This window comes from Nycticebus coucang, chromosome 5, assembly GCF_027406575.1.
Source record: "Nycticebus coucang isolate mNycCou1 chromosome 5, mNycCou1.pri, whole genome shotgun sequence".
Classification (NCBI taxonomy): Eukaryota; Metazoa; Chordata; class Mammalia; order Primates; family Lorisidae; genus Nycticebus; species Nycticebus coucang.
Genome location: NC_069784.1, coordinates 91,402,254 through 91,422,249, shown reverse-complemented (window position 1 = coordinate 91,422,249; position 19,996 = coordinate 91,402,254). Strand labels below are relative to the sequence as shown.

The 19,996-nt window shown below is 41.5% G+C and overlaps 1 protein-coding gene across 3 annotated transcripts in view; it reads left to right on the top strand.

Moving 5' to 3' along the window:
- The window catches only part of HS3ST5 (heparan sulfate-glucosamine 3-sulfotransferase 5), a 308,905-nt gene that overhangs the window by 215,661 nt on the left and 73,248 nt on the right, over positions 1-19,996 (top strand). Inside the window, exon 1 of one of the 3 annotated variants that reach the window (XM_053591092.1) lies at positions 11,850-12,061. The exons of the other annotated variants lie outside the window; for them this stretch is intronic. The gene's annotated coding sequence lies outside the window, so the exon portion shown is untranslated. Of the gene's footprint in view, positions 1-11,849; positions 12,062-19,996 lie in introns of those variants that run through there. 3 annotated transcript variants of the gene reach the window in all.

Sequence of the window (19,996 nt, the reverse complement as noted above, 5' to 3'; positions counted from 1 at the left end):
TGCTGTGAGCTGTGATGCCACAGCACTCTACCCAGGGGGACAGAGTGAGACAAGAAAGAAAGAGAGAAAGGGGAAGGAAGGAAGGAAGAAAGGAAGGGAAAGAGATAGAGATAGAGAGAAAGAGAGAGGAAGAAAGGAAGAGAGAGAGAGAAAGAGAGAGAGAAAGAGAAGAAAGGAAGGAAGGAAGGAAGGAAGGAAGGAGAGAGAGAGAGAGAGAGAGAGAGAGAGAGAGAGAGAGAGAGAGAGAGAGAAAGAAAGAAAGAAAGAAAGAAAGAAAGAAAGAAAGAAAGAAAGAAAGAAAGAAAGAAAGAAAGAAAGAAAGAAAGAAAGAAAGAGAAAGAGAGAGAGAAAGGCCTAGGGCATATACTGAGGGTAGCGGGTTCAAACCCAGCCCCAGCCAAACTGCATCAAAAAAATAGCAGGGCATTGTGGCAGACACCTGTGGTCTCAGCTACTTGGGAGGCCGAAGCAAGAGAATAACCTAAGCCCAAGAGCTGGAGGTTGCTGTGAGCTGTGACACCACAGCACTCTACCAAGGGTGACAAAGTGAGACTCTGTCTCTAAAAAAAGAGAGAGAGAGAAAGAGAAAATTAAAAATATATATATTTGTGGCACACAAGGTTGACCCTCTCCTCACCCTTGCAGTGACCACACCCTTTTTCCCACCCCCCATCCTCACCTTCCATGACTTGTGTGCCTGATGTGTGACCATATTCCGAGTTTATATGTAGAATGGATTTTTTTTTTTTTTTGAGACAGAGTCTCACTGTGTTGCCCTTGGTAGAATGCTGTGGCATCACAGCTCACAGCAACCTCCAACTCTTGGACGTAAGTGATTCTCTTGCCTCAGCCTCCCAAGTAGCTGGGACTACAGGCACCTGCCACAACACCTGGCTATTTTTGTTGTTGTTGCAGTTGTCATTGTTGTTTAGCTGGCCCAGGCGGGTTCGAACCTGCCACCCTCGGTGTATGTGGCTGACGCTGTAACCACTGTGCTAGGGCGCTGAGCCGTGGAATGGATTTTTAATGAAAAAGACAAAGAAGGCTGATGACGTTCTTTTCTGATGCTATTCCTTTTACTCATTCCTTTCACTGGTTTGCTGGTCCCAAACTTTAGAGCTTCTTTGAACCAGAACTTTGTTTAAGATTTTGATACCCTCATCACAATTCACAACCCCTCTAAGTGTGTGCTCCTCACACCCTCTCCTAATAATTCTGTGCAAAGATGGAAGGGTGTTGCCCTTGAAACTACCAGACAGTGATGCACCAAGTAGAAAAACCTCAAACAAGGACCACAGAGAAAGGGAGGTACGTGACTTGAAAAATTAAAAGCAGGACATTATTTTGTGACAGAGAAAAGAAAAACAAAATGGAAACAAAGAAATAGCATGAACATCACAGACAGTCAGGTACAGGAAATGAATGAAAAAAGCATGGACTGGAAAATGAAGCGGAGAGGCCTTCATCTTACTCTGATAACAGGAGGATCTGAGAGCCATTAAAATGTTCTGACTGCCCTTAGCATGGCAGACTCATGTGCAAAAAAGGGCATGACCTATCACCTTAGGTGGAGTGTGACGATGGCAAGACCCCGAGAACACTGGCAGGATTGAGCTGATGTCCACAGGATCGGAGCGAGGGCCGGAAGGGCAAGCTCACCTTCCAGCCTCCCCTTCCAAACAGCCTCTGCTGCCTTGTCACATCCCCCCTGAGTGCCATGCACTTGGCATTGTACATATTGTTAAAATGAAAATTAAAACTGTCCTCCTTGGGTGGCTCAGGCATATTTATAATTTATCACTTTCCTTTACAGTTAAAAAGAACAACCCAGGGACTGCAGCTTAGCTCTCACTCACGAACTCTCAGCACTGCATAAAGCATGCCTGAGCCTCGTAGGACAGATACACTGCACACATTCAGCGTATTTATTTCTCCCCTTATGGAACTTTTTCTCATCCCTAGTATGCTTAGCTTTAAATATATACAGAAGCTATAAATATTACATGGAATTTTGAGATCTGAAAAATCACTTTTTCATCACTGATTCACTGATAACTCGGAAGAACAAATTTAGTATCCATATTTATATGATAAAGATTTTCAATTAATACACTGGCCTGTTTTTAGCCATCCATGGCAATACTGCAATGACATTTCAATACTTGAGAGAAAGGGAGAAAAAGGAACCAGTTTAGAATGAACCCTGGTGTCTGCCCTTGGTCCCCGTGTATAGGAAGATTTACTGAAGTCAGAGAGGCAGGTAGAAACACGGGTTTCCAGTAGTGAAGTTCGTAAGTACATTTTAATGAGGTAGTGTGACCAAATGTGTTCTTTTGATATGAAAATTGTGTATAATGTGCTCATTTTTAAAATGCCATTTTGTTCCCCTGTGAATAAAGAATAATAGTTACTACTTACTAAATACTTGATTTATTCTGAGCACTGTTGCTCACCCTGTCTTGTTTAATTCTTCCAAGGACCTTGTGGGTATATTTCTTCAGTTTACAGATGAGAAAATTGAAGCAGAGAGAAATTAAATAACTTGCTAAGAAATCACACAGCTAGTAAATGCAAAGAGCGGCCTGGCTCCAAAATCCTCTTCCCGGAGCTGCTTCCCATGTGGGAGATAACACACCAGCCATTATTTTTACAGAAGAGCCGCACTTCGCCCTGGCGGTAGCTCTCAGAGCAGCCCTCTGCATTCAGCTCTGTGCTGCCCTGTCCCAGGCGCTCTTCTGTGAGCCCTTGGAACATAGCTGAACTTGACACCGCTGCCCTGGGTTGGACACACACCAAGGGAGGGATAGAAGAAGTCAGCAAGTCTTTACCTCTTTTTATGTTTACATGGATGGAGCTGGATCATATTCTGCTAACTAAAGGATCTCAAGAATGGAAGAAAAATATCAGATGTAATCAGTACTATTGTGAAACCAATATATAATCACCCACACTTTCATATGAATAATAAAACACAATTATAGCCCAGAAAGAAGGAGAAGAGGTGGGCGAGGGGAGAGGATGTGAGTGGTCTGGTGTAGCGAGAGTAATTGGTGGGACCTCACCTACTGTGCATATTGCAAGGGTACACGTCAAATATTTTAAGAGTAGAGTATAACTGTCTGAACACAACAATTAAATGAGGTGAAGGCTATGTTAACCAGTTGATGTAAACATTCCAAAATGTATATAAAATAAGCACATTGTACCCCATAAATGTAGTAATGTACACAGTTATGATCTAATAAAAAAAAAAGTCAACAATAAGAAAACAAATACTCACATACAAAAAGAAGTCAGCAAGTCCTTCCAAGTCTTCGTTTGTCTTACAAATGATCTTAGAATGTTGTAACTAGCAAGGAGGGACGGGTGAACCTTAAAGATTTTCTACTTTATCTCAAACATCTAATTCAGTGTTTGTCAACCTTTTTTATCTCACATCACACTTGAACCTATAATTAAACTTTCGTGGCACATTTAAATTATGTTGATCAAAAAAAGAGTAAATAGAAAAGAATATGCAAAAAAAAAGAAAAGAAAAGAATATGCTTACTGTGCTTTGAACTTCTTTGAAAATAATTTAACTGATGATCTTTAATATTTTTCACAGCACACCTAAGATCATTTCATGGCGCACCAGGGTGCTGCTGCACACCAGTTGAAAATCACTGATCTAATCCATCTCAAATTTCAGCCAGTCACACACCACCTTCATGCTTTCAGCCAGAACCACTCAGCACTTTTATGATTATTTAATCCACCATTTAAATAAACGTTTTAACCTTTAATTCATTTATTATAAAAGGAATTTTATATCACTATCATAAATGGAAAACCAGTATCATTTTTCATGAATTAAAGGTAACCATAAAATAAAATGCAGACAAAACAAAATAACATTATTAACTAAGATTGACAAAACTCTTTGAAATTGATATCCATGTCTTTCTTTTTTTTTAATTTCTTTTTGTCTTTATTTTAGATTAATAAGAGGGTACATATGAGGATATATGCACTGTTTACATTTGTAAGGTAAAGTCCAAGTTGTACTTGTGTCCCGCACCCAGGAAGTGTGCCATGTACTATACATGATTCCCACTGGGTGGGAACCTGCCAAGCTCCCTCCCCACCCTCTCCTCTTGAATTTGAGTTTTCTCTCATGTAAGCAGGTAGTTGTTGATCTACTCATTTCAACTTAGTACTGAATATACGTGATGCTTGTTTTTCCATTCTTATGATACTTTACTTAGGAGAGTATTCTCCAAAACCATCCAGATTGTTACAAAATACACAAAATCTCCCTTTTTATGGATGCATAGTATTCCATGGCATATACATACCACAGTTTATCCATTCATGTGTTGAAGAACACTTAGTTTGTTTCCACCTCTTTGTGATTGTAAATTGAGCTGCTATGAACATTCAAGTGCAAATGTCTTTATGATAAAATGACTTTTTTTCATTTGGGTAGATGCCTAGTAGTGGGATTCCATGATCAAATGGAAGGTCTCCTTTTAGTTCGTTGAGGACTCTCCATACTACTTTCCATAAAGGCTGTACTACAGTGCAGCCCCACCAACAGTGCAGGAGTGTTCCCGTCTCTCCACCAGGTCTTGTAGTGCTCATTAGAAATATTCGAGAAGTATTAAAGACATATGGCATCAAACTGAGACTTATTCCCTTGAATAATTAGGAGGATTGAAAAAAAGAAGTAGAGCAAACTAACTTTTTCTCTGGGAGTTCAGTATTATTTAGTGCTCCATCTGTACATTACTTACAGTCATCTCTAGCATAACCAGTTGTTTGTATCTATCACTTGGGAAAGTCTGAAGAATAGACATTCTCATATTAGAAAAACAGATGAGAGGAGAGGAGGGAAGGGGAGAGGGGAGGAAAGCAGAGGGGAGGGGAAGAGGTCAAGAGAGGGGAGGAGAAGAGGTCTAGAACATGATATTTGATGTTTACATTTCTGTTACCTTACATCCAGCATTTAGAAAATGTTCAATGAATGAATGAAAGAGGTATTGGGACGTACTTGCATCTTAAAATCAAACCTGGATTCTAATTCCATCACTACCACTTCCTGTCATTATGACCAAAACCCAGGTGGTCTCTGAGCTTCCAACAATATTGTTGCTAATGCCACACACTGCCTCCCAAGTTGAAGATGATGCATAAATTGTGGTTAAGAGAGCTAGATGTACATTCTGTGACAGGTCCAAGCTCCACAAGACAAAACCTAGTTCAGAGTTGAGAATCCAGCTTAGGTATTTTATAAGTAATAATGTGTGACTCTTTATATAGATAAATATAAATCTTGTTGTCTTCTTCCTTCTGAATGCAACAATTAAGTTGAAGCTTTTCTTTTCTTTTCTTTCTTTTCTTTTTTTTTTTTTTTTTACTACTTAGAGGAAAACTTTAATTTCTTCTGATCTTAAAATTACATACAATGTGTAAAACTCACCATAGACTTAGTTGCACTTGGGGAGCAGGGTGCTATGGAAAAAAACACTATATATAATGCAAGTATCATTTTTTCTTTTTTTGTTGTTATTTTTGTTTGTTTTTTCCTTTCATTAAGTCACATATCTTCTATGTTTCAGGCACTATCCATATAGAGTAGAATCAGACATAAATGAGTCTGCTCATGCTGAATCACCCAGAAGATGGAGCGGTCTCCATGGAGGCATTTTTTCAGTCTTTTGTCCTTAAAGTCATTAGAAAGAGTTTCAATTCTGAGTTCTTCATGAATTTTTCCAACTGCTTTTCCCACCTGCTTCAATCTCCACAGCCACAGTTGCCCGAGAGTAGCCACCACTAGGCCATTGTGTTAATGTATCCCAGATGGCCCAACTGTTCAACCCCAAAGCTCAGGTAGCTGGAAACTAACAGCTACTCAGCTACTCAGTCACTGCAACAAGAACACAAGAAGTGCATCTGAAAGGAGAGTGGGGAGAAGATCCAGGGAGCAGGGCCACAATGTTCTTGTGGGATTGAATGGTGCTGTTCTCAGAAGAGTACACTTCTGCTATAGACTGAATATTTGTGTCCCCCCTCAGAGTTTATATGCTGAAATCGTAACCCCAAGGTGAGATTAACAATTGGGGCATTTGGAAGTCTTTATAAATAAAGCCTGAGAGAGCTCCTTGCCCCTTCCCTGTGAGGATCCAGGGAGAAGCACCATCTGTGAAGGAGGAAGTAGGCCTCACTCAGCACTGAATGTGCTGGTGCCTTGACCTTGGACTGCCCATCCTCCAAAACAGTGAGAAATGAATTTCTGTTGTTCATAAGCTACCCAGTCTATGGCATTTTGTTATAGCAGCTTGCAAGGACTGAGACAATTCACTTCTTTGTATTCCCTTCCAAGAGCTAGAACATGAAGAAACATTGTCCTTAAATTCCTACTCTGGATTTTTACCAGGAGAATCACATAGATGGGTTAGGGGCAAAGGACTGTGAAGTGAGGTACATGTGTTTTTAATCATTTGACTGAATGATGAAAGAGGAAGAAATGCTAGGAAGGGAGTTAAAGTGTATAAAAGATGTTCTACATGGTTATCTGCTCATTCTAACCCAGCTTCTCCTAACTCTGGCATCTACTTTTATGTTTTATGTGGCCTCTGCAGATATCAAGACCCTTTGCCCACATCTCCAACATTCCATCATTTTAAGCAGCAACTGCTTTAACAGCAATAACAGATAAAATCTTACTAGCCCAAATACATTTTGCTTCTAACTATGATAGTACTGTACAAATTACCTTTTCTAGAGAAACAAGGAAATACAAAAAGAGAGTAATGTTTCGTTTCAATTCAATTGTTGAAGGCAGTATGCCCCTTCCTTTATGAGATCAGTGAGTCTGTCCTATCATCAACACCTAGAATCTCTATGGTGGATACTCGATGAGTACTTGGTAAATGCATAAATGCGTGAATGTGCATTGGACATACAATGGGCTAAGGAATCTGAAGTGGATGCTAATTTCATTACTGCTACTCACTAACAACAGGACTTCTGAAGTACCCCACTCCCCAAGCCTCTATGTGTAGCTTCTAACACATTACCTGGCTCATAACGGGGACTTTGTAAGTGGAAGCTCTTATATGAGGTCTAATCATGAGGTCTGATCAGATCTACTGGGGGATGATGAGGAACACCTTGAACATAAAACACCTAAAACACCTTGAACATAAAAACACCTTGAACATAAAAAATCCAGCACTCTTTTTGCTAAAAAAAAAAAAAATTCAGCACTCTTTTTAGCCGCCTGTGCCATAAATAGGACACAGCATTGAATGCCCGAAGGCGACGGTAGCAGCAGGAAGTGGGGAAAGTGGGAGACATGAAGTGGATACAAGTATAAAGACAGGCAAAGAAGGGAAGCTGTGTGGAAGACCAGCATGGCTGGCCACCAGTCTCTGCCTTGTTAGCACTTGGGACATTGGGCTTTACCTGCACAGAAGATCACATTTCCCTTCCATAGAGAATTCACTCAGACTACAAGAAGAACACAATGTCAGCATTTTTGAACGGTCACCTAAAAAATGGTTTCTTATTTTCTGCCACTCTTTTGTGTTCCATTCTTTTGCGTGGCCAAATTGATACTAACCATGTCGATTTATCAGATGCTTATGGAGCAACACCAATTCCTAAACTTACGTAGTACTTGGCTCTCCAGCAATGACATTCTAAGTATTTTTCAATCTAGAACTGCAGAAGCTTTTATCTCTGTGGCATCCATTGGTGCATATTTCTCTTATCACTTATCAGGGGCTTTCTCCTATGCAATGGTTGTTTTCTAGTATTTAAGTGTTAAAGCCAGTGTACTATTACTTTTGTACTTTGAAACCGTACATAGGATATGTAGAAGGAAAAAGTAGAAATGGGAATTGCTCTCATTAAGGGAGAAAAAAATCTTTTCCAGATAACCTATTCAGGAAGAGATGATTCTCAGGTTTCTACCTTGGATACTTCCATTATCCAGAAAGTCATTGAAATAAAATTGCAATGATACATTACACTGTCATCATAGCCACATATCCATTTAGGAAAAGAAATACTTTGGCAATCGTTCTGCAGCAGAATTCATTATGTTCTCTGAGTGAATAAGATTGAGAAAGCAAAATGTTAAAGAATGATATTCCCTCTAAATGTAATTCTTCATAAAAACACCAGGATGTTTGGCACTCTATAAATATCATTTTTGTAACAATTGTAATTAAAGGAACCAAAAGAAGGTCAGAAAGACGTAGCGTGCCCTGTGAAAAATGTTTCTGTGCCTTACTCCTTGAAAATACCCAGAATGAATGTAAGTACTTGGGTTATGCAAATGAATGAGAAATTTTCTACAGTGACCTTCTCTTGAACTAAACAAGGCTTTTAAATTGCCATAAATTTCTTGAATTGTCTTTTGAAATGAGTGGGTGCCAAAAACATAAAATAAAGACAGTACAATAGTAGCCAACAAACAAACTGGCCCCTTCAGGGGCACTGAAGGGTTTCAAATTAAGGCCCAAATCACTTCAATACAACAAAAACATGTTAAGTTTGGCCTTGTGAGAGATGTAAGGGGAACACAGCACAGTTCCCGGTTTTAGAGGTTTCCAATCCAATCTGCTAGGCAGACAGCTACTCCAGCAATCACATAGCAAGGCAGGATTTATGTATTCATTCAACCAATAAGCACTGAGCGCCTGCTGTGTGTCAGTCTCTGCTCTGGGTGTGGGAGATAAAGCAAAGAAGGAAAATGTCTGCCTTTCTGGTGTGGGTTTGCCAGCATGTGATCTGGAGGAAAACAAGGCAGAGAAGAGGGAGAAAGCATTGCAGGTCAGGCGTTCAGGGCATCCTCACTGGGAAGGGAGCATTTGCATAAAGCCCTGAAGCAGGGACAGGAGTGAGTCATTAGGACACCTGGGAAGAGCCTTCTAGGCAGGAAGAAGACCAAGGGCCAAGTGGAGAGGAGACCTGGCATGTGTGAGGAACTGCAGTAGATAAATACATGCCAAGGCGAGGGAATTAATTTTCATTGTGGAACAGGAGAAAATATCAGAAAAAAGAGATGACATCTGACCAAAACTCCAAACAGTGGTGCCCTAGGTGGAGGGAGGGAGGACGGTGGATTGCACAGTGATCGGCACAGCGAGCTGAGGCTGTGAGCACATCTGCTGGTTTCCGTTCCAGTTCAGGTGCCTGGATTGTTGCCCTTCGTTAACAACAGTTCCATGCTGTTTCTTCCTGCCAAGGGCATCCTCAACTACCTCTTGGTTTTTCCCCAGCCTGGGATTGCTGTGGTCATCATCCCTTCTTCTTCAGTCCCTGCCCCCAGATAACCCATCTATTTTCTCACCTGACTTACTTTTTCTTGAGTATCCGCATGTTAGCTAAGGTACCATCTAATCAAGACTCTTCAGTGCTGTGGATTATGGAAGGAGGTTAGGATGCAGCAAACTTTCAAAGTTACCCTATAGGAAGAGCGTCTGGTTAACAGCAAGGCCACCACAGCCTGCAGGCTTCCTTCAGGGCTGCAAAGAAAGAGCTCATGTGGCCCACGCCTGTAATCTGAGTGCTCTGGGAGGCCAGGGTTTGAGGCTTGAGCTCAGGAGTTTGAGGTCAGCCTAAGCAAGAGCAAAATGGTGGATCTCTAGTTAAGATGGACTCTCTCTAAAAATCTAAAGATGGGATCTCTACTAAAAATTGAAAATAACTAGCTGGGCACTGGGCTGACACCTGTAGTCCAGCTACTTGGTACTCGGGAGGGTGAGGTAGGAGGATTGCCTGAGCCCAAGAGTTTGAGGCTGCTGTGAGCTGTGATGACACCATAACACTCTACCTAGGGCAACAGAGTAAAACTCTGTCTCAAAAAAAAAAAAAGAGAGAGGGAGAAAGAGCTCATGGTGTCCCCTTGCCTTTATCTATTTGCCAGTTTAGGCCTTCTTTTTTTTTATTTTTTTTCTTTATTTTTTTTAATTTTTTTATTAAGTCATTTGTACATAGATTAAGAATACATTTATGCCATTATGGAATTCGGTGTGTTGATTATTTATATAGATTGGAGTGCTTACATCCTACTAATTAACATAGCCTTCACCTCTTTTACCCAATTACAGTGTTAAGACATTTGTGTTCTATACCTAATAGATCCAACTTGTACACAATAACTAAGAAAATGTGGTTTGCACCTTCTTATCTCTCACGCCCTTCCCACCCCATTCCTCAAGCTAGCAGTCACTTAGAGGGAAACCAGTGTCCCCCCGGCCCCTGGGTTTCTGCCCCTTCTCGTGCTGAGCAGCCTCTGTGCCTTTATACCTGGTTGTTTGCCAGAGTCTAAGCTTGGATCATAGAGCCGCAAGCTGTGACTGCTATGACTATGACCTGGTGTAAGATCACCTTAAAGGGGTTTGCACCCAAATGTGCACAAAAAGTTAAGATCCTGGAGGAAAAGAAAAACTAACAAAAGGCCAGGGGGAAAGGGACACGTGTATGGGCAGAGAGCAAAGTACCCCCGGAGCCCAAGCCCAGGCAGTCCCAGCACAGACGCAGTTCAGAGCAATGGTTTCCAACAGCACTGGCCACAAGCTAGAATCAACTTAGGAGCTTTTAAAAAACGTATGTTTGGGCCTCAATTAAATGAGAATCTCTGGAATGAGGCCTGGGCAGGTATTTCCTTGGCAATTAATTAATTAATTCCACGTGCAGCCAGGGCTGAGGACCAATGGGCTAGAATCAAGGCAGCCGCCTTCTCAGCACAGAGCCTGCCAGTTGTATGAAAGGATTCTAGCTGCCTGCCTAGGAAGGGCCCCTCCGTAGCCCTCTACCACTCCTGTGTCTCTCAAATGGGGCTTCAACCAGATAGTCCTTTCCTTACACAGAAAAGAAATGGCTAAGTGGCAGCCTTTGTGTGAGAACCTTGGGTTACAGGCCAGCAGTTAACCTAGGGCAAGTTATTTAACCTCTCCTGGCCTCAGTTCTTCACCTATAAACAGATGGCAATTACAGCACCACCCCTTGGGCTTGTGATGGTTCCACGATACTGCCAGTGTAACGCTCTTCATGTGCTGCCCGGCGCATAGTAGGAGGCCACTATTCACTGTCCCCACTGTGTGTCTTAACACAGCTTGTGCAAGTCCTTACCCAGACCTCCAGCCTCAAGGTTTGCCAGTTTCGTGCATCATGGAACTTGAATAGTTTGTAATTTCTCCCTCCTTCTCTTCTTTCTCTCCCTCTCTCATGCTCCCACATGCACGCACTGTGGAGTCTCTCACCTCCCAGTCTTGCGCCCTTGGCCTGGCTTGGCCTGTCTCTACCCTTCCTCCAGGCCTGGGCCCCTGGGCATCGCAACATTCATCTCATGATCAGCCCCTGGAAACTTTCCCGGGACACCTGCCCCGACACACACCCTGTTCACCTCCTCTGTGCTGCTGAGAGGCCCTGTGACCATCTCTCACTCTGTATTTATCACATTACAACTAGTCTGTGTGTGTACCTCTTGCCCCACTACAACTGAGCACCTTATAGTGGTTTGTATCTTTGGTGCTTAGAGCAGTGTCCCGTATACACACAATAAGCATCCAATAAATGTTGAGTAGCTGAGTAAATGCTCTAAAATATCTTCCCGATGGCCTATTAAGACACCTTTTCCCCTCCTCTCTGCCTGTAATTTGTACCACTGCAAAGATTCTCTCTAGAAATCTAGTTAAGATGCAACTGTGCTTACACATGGACACACACAGTTACATAATAGCAGAGAGGAGCAAGGACTGTCCTCTGCCTTGTCACCTCCCTGTCAGTGTCCTCAGATGAACTGTGAGGTCATGGGCTAGAGAAGCTCTCAAGCTCCCTGGGGATCCTAAAACCTCACGGATGCCGGCTGCGATCTTTGGAAAATTCAGAGAAACGGACTCTGAGGGAGTATGGTGGAGAACCTGACAGGCAGCGGGGAACCAGGCCCATCATCATCCCTGGACAGGCAGAAGACAGGACAGGAATGATGAGCTCTGTGCACGATCCTGCAGGCAGAGCAGCTCAGGATGCAGGGTCTAAATGCAGAGGGAGGTGAGAAATACAGGTGAGTAAGAGGATGACAAGACACCCACAAGGAGACGCAATGAAAGGGGTTAGGGGAGAGAGAAAATCAGAGGGCTGGTTGGAGATGAGGATAACAGAAAAGAATATGCATAAGAGAACGAGGTGGACAGAACGGTGACATTGTCATCTAGGGCACTGAGAGTATGCCTGAAAACCTCCTAGGAAAAAGTCAAAGCTCAAGTCCTCTGAACTGAGACTGGCCTGAAAGGGAGTCTGGGGGTGAGGCAGGCACCCCAAGCTTCACGGAAAGCCTGCCTTTAAAACCTACCCAAACCTTGCCACCTCTCACACTATGTGCACACACACAGCTTGCTGCAGACCTTACTTAATATTTACAGAGCCTGTCCCTGTTTACAAGTTTGCCATTTCCCCCACGGACCTGGCTGAAAGTTTTGCTTAAATTAGTCCAGGCTATTTCCATGGCTTCAGGCCTCAACACTGCTCTTTTTGCTGTTGCTCTTAGATTATAGGTGGACAGCATGAAAAATGCTGTTTGTGACCATCCACGCATTCCTGGAAACTGCCAGCCCTGCTGGTATTTGGCTGCATTTTGAATAGCTGCCTTTCTGACTGCCTTGGCCAGCCGACTGCTATGAAAACAAGAGAGTGAAGAGACAGCGACTTCACAGTAAACACTGTATAAAGAGGTACCAAAAATCAAGGCATTGGGCGTCTAAAACCAAAATCCCAGTCGCCTGAGAGCTTTAATTCACTGTGGGAGCAAGAGATAAAATGAAGGGTTTTTGGCAAGGTTTTACTAGAAAGTCAAAACATAATGCAAGTATACTGGTTACAAATCAACTGTTTATTCTATACCATACACGCTTACGGTCATTGAATGGCCTTCAGTTTTCTCAGTGAACTGGTGTTTGAGAACTTCCTCACTAGGATTTAAGCTACAAGAATATTGAAAAAGTGAATCATTAATATGTACTAATTTCTTTATTAGTGTGCAAATAAGATTTCCTCAAATTAATCCACATGAAAAAAGCCAACAATCCCTTGTATCAATGGGCAAGAGACATGAATAGAACTTTCTCTAAAGACGACAGACGAATGGCTAACAAACACATGAAAAAATGTTCATCATCTCTATATATTAGAGAAATGCAAATCAAAACAACCCTGAGATATCATCTAACCCCAGTGAGAATGGCCCACATCACAAAATCTCAAAACTGCAGATGCTGGCGTGGATGTGGAGAGAAGGGAACACTTTTACACTGCTGGTGGGACTGCAAACTAGTACAACCTTTCTGGAAGGAAGTATGGAGAAACCTCAAAGCACTCAACCTAGACCTCCCATTCGATCCTGCAATCCCATTACTGGGCATCTACCCAGAAGGAAAAAAATCCTTTTATCATAAGGACACTTGTACTAGACTGTTTATGGCAGCTCAATTTACCATTGCCAAAATGTGGAAACAGCCTAAATGCCCACCAACCCAGGAATGGATTAACAAGCTGTGGTATATGTATACCATGGAATACTATTCAGCCATTAAAAAAAATGGAGACTTTACATCCTTTGTATTAACCTGGATGGAAGTGGAAGACATTATTCTTAGTAAAGCATCACAAAAATGGAGAAGCATGAATCCTATGTACTCAATCTTGATATGAGGACAATTAATGACAATTAAGGTTATGGGGGGGGAAGCAGAAAGAGGGATGGAGGGAGGAGGGTGGGGCCTTAGTGTGTGTCACATTTTATGGGGGCAAGACATGATTGCAAGAGGGACTTTACCTAACAATTGCAATCAGTGTAACTGGCTTATTGTACCCTCAATGAATCCCCAAAAATAAAAGAAAAAAAAAAAAAAAAAAAAAAAAAAGATTTTAAAAATCCAAAATATTTATAAGGAAAAACATTGAGAAATTCAATTGAAGGGGAAGCACACTCATGGTAATAGGAGAGGAATTTTCCAATGGAGTTTATGCCACATTCCCTCCCTGACATCAGTGAAAGGGCACATTGAAATACTTAATAGCCACATGGCTATTAAGGCCAAGGCTGATAATGACCACTGATGATGAATTTTCCTAATCAGAAAGAGAAATACAGAAGGAAAAAACAGCAAGGAAAAAGTTTTACAGAAGTGGAATTCATGAGGTTTTTTTTTTTTTTTTTTGGTTTGTTTGTTTCCATGAAAAGAAACATAATTGGATAAAGACATTAGGGAGCCCCTTGACTTGAGCCTAAGAGCAAACTCTAAAATCAATTACTTAAGTTTTTCAAACGTCGGTTTCCTGAAGGAAGTATTTTTTAAAAAATTATTTAAATCTCAAATTGTCCTCCTTCTCCCAGTTTTTAATCATTGTATAAATATGGGGTCCCCTAAGAAGTTTAAGAATATTTTTTCTCTATACGGCATATTCTTTTAAAACACATCCCTTAAGATCTAATATTTTATGTGTTTTTGTACTGTGAAAATTTATTGTGAAAAGAGGGAAAATAGGCTGAATGCAACGGCTCAGGTGTGTAATCCTAGTACTTTGGGAGGCCGACATGGGAGATCACCTTAGGTCAGGAGTTTAAGACCAACCTAACCAAGAGAGAGACCCCTATCTCTACTAAAAATAGAGCAATCAGCCAGCCCAGGGCACAACTATAGTCCCAGCTACTCAGGGTGCTGACGCAGGAGGATCCCTCGAGCCCAGGAGTTTGAGGTTGTAGTTACCTATAATGATGCCACTGCACTCTGTCCTGGGCAACAGAGTGAGACCCTGTCACCATTAAAGAAAAAGAGAGAGAGAAAAAATGCTTTGCAATTTTTTACTTCCTAAATGTATAAGGAAAGTAACTTTTTAAAAGTTTACTTTTGTAACATTTTAAGAAAACAAATCTATATTCCATAATTTGTTTCCTATTTTATGAATTCTCTACTCAAATGTGACCTACTTTATATTTCATTTACCTTTTTTCCTTCTTTTTGATAATCTGTATAGTAGATATTTGCATTAGATTATTCCTGAAGTGTCTGACAATTGGAACATCATAATGGTTCCCACCTTCATTTCCAAAATTACACGTGTAACTTTGAAGTATCTGTCACACTGCATTCTGGGAGAATACCAGCCCGATATTTACTGTGAAACATCTGTGTGATAAGTTGTATTTTTCTATAAAATTGCACAGGTCATTTTAGAAGTACATTTGAAATATTTGGTGACAATATTAAACAAGCTCTTTTCTTTATTCATTGTGAAATGCTTCTAATAGCCACTAAAAGTTACTTTTCTGTCTCACTGTGTAAAACTGACATGGTACAACCTAGGTGAATGTTTTAGAATGATGAAAATCGCCTATATAGGTTCTGGCTTAATAAGGGAGCTACTAGGGAGTCACACTGAGCATTTGAAATACAGTTAGTTCAGCCAAATAACTGAATCTTTAATTTTATTTAATTGTAATTATTTTAAATTTAAATAACAACACGTGACTAGTGGCTACCATACTGGACAGCACAGGAAAAACAAGTGTGGGTTGTTGCCTGTACACGTCCTTTCCCGGAGACAGAACCTGGGTTTGTGTTCTAATTTACCTTTAGTGCTCCTCAGTTTTCTTATCTAGAATGAGAGTGTAAGCTATGTGATTTCTAATGTTCTTTGAAGCTCAAACTTGTCTGACTCTCCTTTACATCAAAATATCCCCTTCTTTACAACCAGCTTTAGTTCACAGGCCTAAACATCAAATCTGGTCATAGGAGCCTTTAAAAGTGTCGCTGAGAATAACCCTGTGTGTTTGAGTTCCATACAAAATGTTGGATAATCAATATCTTCACAACTGCTTTTGACACCAATGCAGTAAACATTTTTTTTTACCTGGAAGTGCCTTTGCACAACTGCTGATACATCAGAAATACCCACCAAGGCTCACCTGACCTTCCTTCCTCCCTGTCCTGCGCCCTTTTCACTGAGCCCTCCGTAACAGCAGGTTTAATGCTTCCTCTGCCTGGCGTCCTGCCCTCTGCTAGGTGAGACGTTAAGATTCATGTTAGGGCATGTCTCTCAACTGTCTTCGCATCTCCAATCTGGGCGGGGTGTGGCTGAGGATGAGCCTGATATACTAATGATGCCAGTTAGCACTTATTAAAAGCGTGTTATGTACCAACCCTTGTGCTAAGAGATTGCTATTCTCATTTGCCACTCACAAAATCTACGAGGTAGATACTATTACAATCTCTGATTAGTAAATGTATGATGAATGGACAAAGAAATGAGCCAGAGACTTGGCTTTTTCTTTTCCTAGTCTTTGCCTTGCCCATTACAGACAGACAGGATTTATCAGTACCCTTTTCTACAATGACAAGGCCTTAACAGCAATTTTTCTTCACTGCAAAACTTGTTTACCTAATGTTTGCAAAAACTAAGGGTTCAAAAAACAATGCTGGTGAGCTGTACAGAGCCCAGATTCGGTTGCTGAAGGTCACACAGCACAGGAGCTGGCTGCATACTCCATCTTCCCGTAGTTTTTACTCTCAGCAGTTGTCTTCATCAGTTGGGGTGATGCTAAACCTTGGTTCAGTGCTCTTAATTAAATTACAAGATAAACACGCCAGCTGTAAAATCTATAGGTTTTTATTGTTTTCATTTGTTTTGCCTTTTTTTAATTTCGTGGCCAGAGTCCAACGTGGTGCTTATTGAGCAGGGATTATGTCTTGATGAAAATTTGTACTTGATGCGTATAAGACTTTCTCTGCGGTCTCTTCTACTTGACTGTCACCTTCATAACCGCAGGGACCTCATCTGGCTTGTTCATCTTTACATATATTCCCAGTCCTGGGGACAGCGTCTGCTGTACAGGCACAGTCCACATTGGTTACACAAATAATGACTGACATTCCCGCTATTCATGAGGGCGGGGGGCCGCTATGTTACGCTCCCCATTTACTAGGGGGCAATTTTTCCACCTTTAAAAAATGTTTTCCATAGGCGTTGGATCTATCATGTGTCGAAGACAAATGTCCTAATGCTATAATTGGGTAAATGAGGTGAAAGCTATGTTGATTAGTATGATGTAAGCACTCCAATTTGTACAAAGAATCAGCACATTGAAAATGGCATAAATGTACTTATGATCTATATACAAAAGACTTAATAACTAAATAACTTAATAACTAAAAGGTGTGCACACAAAATGTGAAGTGTTTAAAAATTCTTGAGATATCAATTATTTAAGTAGGTTAAGATGTGATTGCAGAACCTTTCCCGTACTTCCCCAAAAGTATGTATCCAAGTTACCTGGAAGAGCTTTTGAAAATGACACAGGCTCAGGTCTTGTCCCTGGAGATTCTAATTCAATAAGCGCAGGATATAGTCTAACGATCCAGATTTTCATAGAGAATACCAAACTATTTTCTTTTTCCCTTTTCCAATCAACTTTATAAACATATTTGTAAGAGTTCTTTAAAGAAACAGAACCAATAAGAAGGGTGTGGGAGGAAGGAGAAGAGAGGGAGATTTATTTTGAGGAATTGGCTTGTGCCATTTGCAATGCTCATGCAGTTATGGGGACTGACATGTCTGAAATCTGCAGGAAAGTCAGTAGGTTGAAAACTCCAGCAAACGTTGATGTTGCAACCTGGAGTCCGAAGGCAGTTTGGAGAGAATTATTTTCCCTTTGAGAGACTTTAGTCTTTTTTTTTGAGACAGAGCCTCAAGCTTTCGCCCTGGGTAGAGTGCCATGGCATCACCATTCACAGCAACCTCCAACTTCTGGGCTCAAGCGATTCTCCTGCCTCCACCTCCCAAGTAGCTGGGACTACAGGCACCCACCACAATGCCTGGCTGTTTATTGGTTTTTTTGTTTGTTTGTTTGTTTGGGTTTTTTGGGGGGTTGCAGCCGTCATTGTTGTTTGGCAGGCCCGGGCTGGATTCAAACTCCCCAGCTCAGGTGTATGTGGGTGGTGCCTTAGCTGCTTGAGCAACAGGCGCCGAGCCACTTCAGTCTGTTTTTTAAAGCCTTCAACTGAATGCATGTGGCCCCCACACAATATGGAGCATGTATTATTCAGGCTTACTAGAAAAATAGAGCCTATGGGATGTGTGTGTGTGTGTGAGAGAGAGAGAGAGAGAGAGATAAATAAGAGATACATTTATATGTATACATGCAAGCATCCACATATATCTAAGGAAGTGAGAGAGACTGATTTTAAGGAATCATGGAGGCTGAGAGGCTGCAGACCCGGAAGAGCTGATGCTGTATTTCCAGGCCACGTCTGAAATGCCGAGAAGCAAGAGAGCTGATGGTGCCAGTTCCAGTCCAAAAGCCACCAAGCTCGAGACCCAAGAAAAGTCTGTTTCAGTCTGAGTGCAAAGGTCAGAAAAGACCCATGTCACGCTCTGTCGGTCTGGAGGGGTTCCCTCTCCAGTGCAGTTGGCAGAAGGAGACCCATTCACATCAGGGTAGGCAATCTGCTTTAGTCAGTTTACCAATTCAGGTGTTAATCTCATCCAGAAAACACCCTCACAGACATAACCAGAAAAATGTTTGGCCAACAGTACCATTTAGACTGGAGTTTGGCCGAACAGCTTGGCATCATATTCTAGCCAAGCTGATGTATACAATTAAGCATCACAATTAAGTGTGAATCACACAAAATCAAATGGACCCATTTTGAGGATACAGTTCAGTTAGTTTTAAAAAATGTGTATTCCCTCTGTCTACTACTCCAGCCAAGATACTTCCTTCACCCCAGAAAGTCTTCTTCCAGCCCTTTACAACCCCTGATCTTCTTCCCGTCCCTGTAGATTAGGTTTCTCCGTTCTAAAACTGTCCATAAATCGAGTCAAATAGTGTGTACTAGTGCCTACCAGGGTGCCTGGGATGCCAGAAATAAATGGAAATGCTTTGTGGCAGAATTGCAGTGATACCAAGTTCACTCAGGAGGGAATCTGTTTATAGTAATAACAACAACTGCCATTGATTGAACCAAGACCACATCCAGGGCTCTGGGCTAGGCCTCTGTGCACAGTAGATAAAACACTTCATTCTCAGAATATTCCTCGGAGATCAGTATTATTTTCCCCCATATTACGAATTAATAAACTGGGCCTGAGAAGACTTAAGTGACTTCTCCAAAGTTCCACAGCAACTAACTAGAGGAACCTGAGATTAAGGAACCTTCATCACTATATTTCATGCCTCTTACCAGACCCCTGCCCAGTAAGACACTGAGCAGGGTGACGAGGGACAGTGACACCTTGAGGCGAGTACTTGGGGGGAAAAAAGTCAAGTTGTAATTTTTGTATCACTTTGTCTGGAGTTGGCTTGAATTTCTCATTATAAAGAACTTATAAAGGCCTCTCGGTTTTCTTTACTTTTTGCCCTTTTTTGTACATGTTCCCCTCTACACTACGTTTGTTGCTTGTGTTGATGTGTGTTTGGACTTCTTTCTTCGTCTACCCAGGGAGTATTTGTGAAATGTTCCTTCCTACTGAATACCCTAGGGAGCAGGTGATATGAATCGTGGGGAAGAAGGAAGAGGGATATAAGATTTATGCTGCTCTTTGATTAAAACTTCTTAGATAGAATTTTACCTTGAGAGCTTTGTTGTTTTAATGGCCTCCTATTGGTATTTTTCTGAGAGGTCTCAGAGGGTTTTGTTTCCCAGTTCCTTGTAATGGTTCCTGTCAGCTTCCAGGCTGAATGTATTTTACTTCAAAGGAGAGAGCCTGGGTAATTTGCCTCTTTCTGCATTTTAGAGCAGAGTCAAACAATGCCAAATAGGCTATGGTGTGTTGACAAGGAGTCAGCAGGAAGGCAAGTCAGGTGATCACCAAGTTGACATACTTGAGATGCTGGGCAATGATCTCAGCTCCCTATCAACTAAGTATTCTCCTTGCACTGAGGGAATCGATTGATGGAGAGCAGTTCAACTTAGGGTCCCAGTTATGCTGTTTATTATATTGG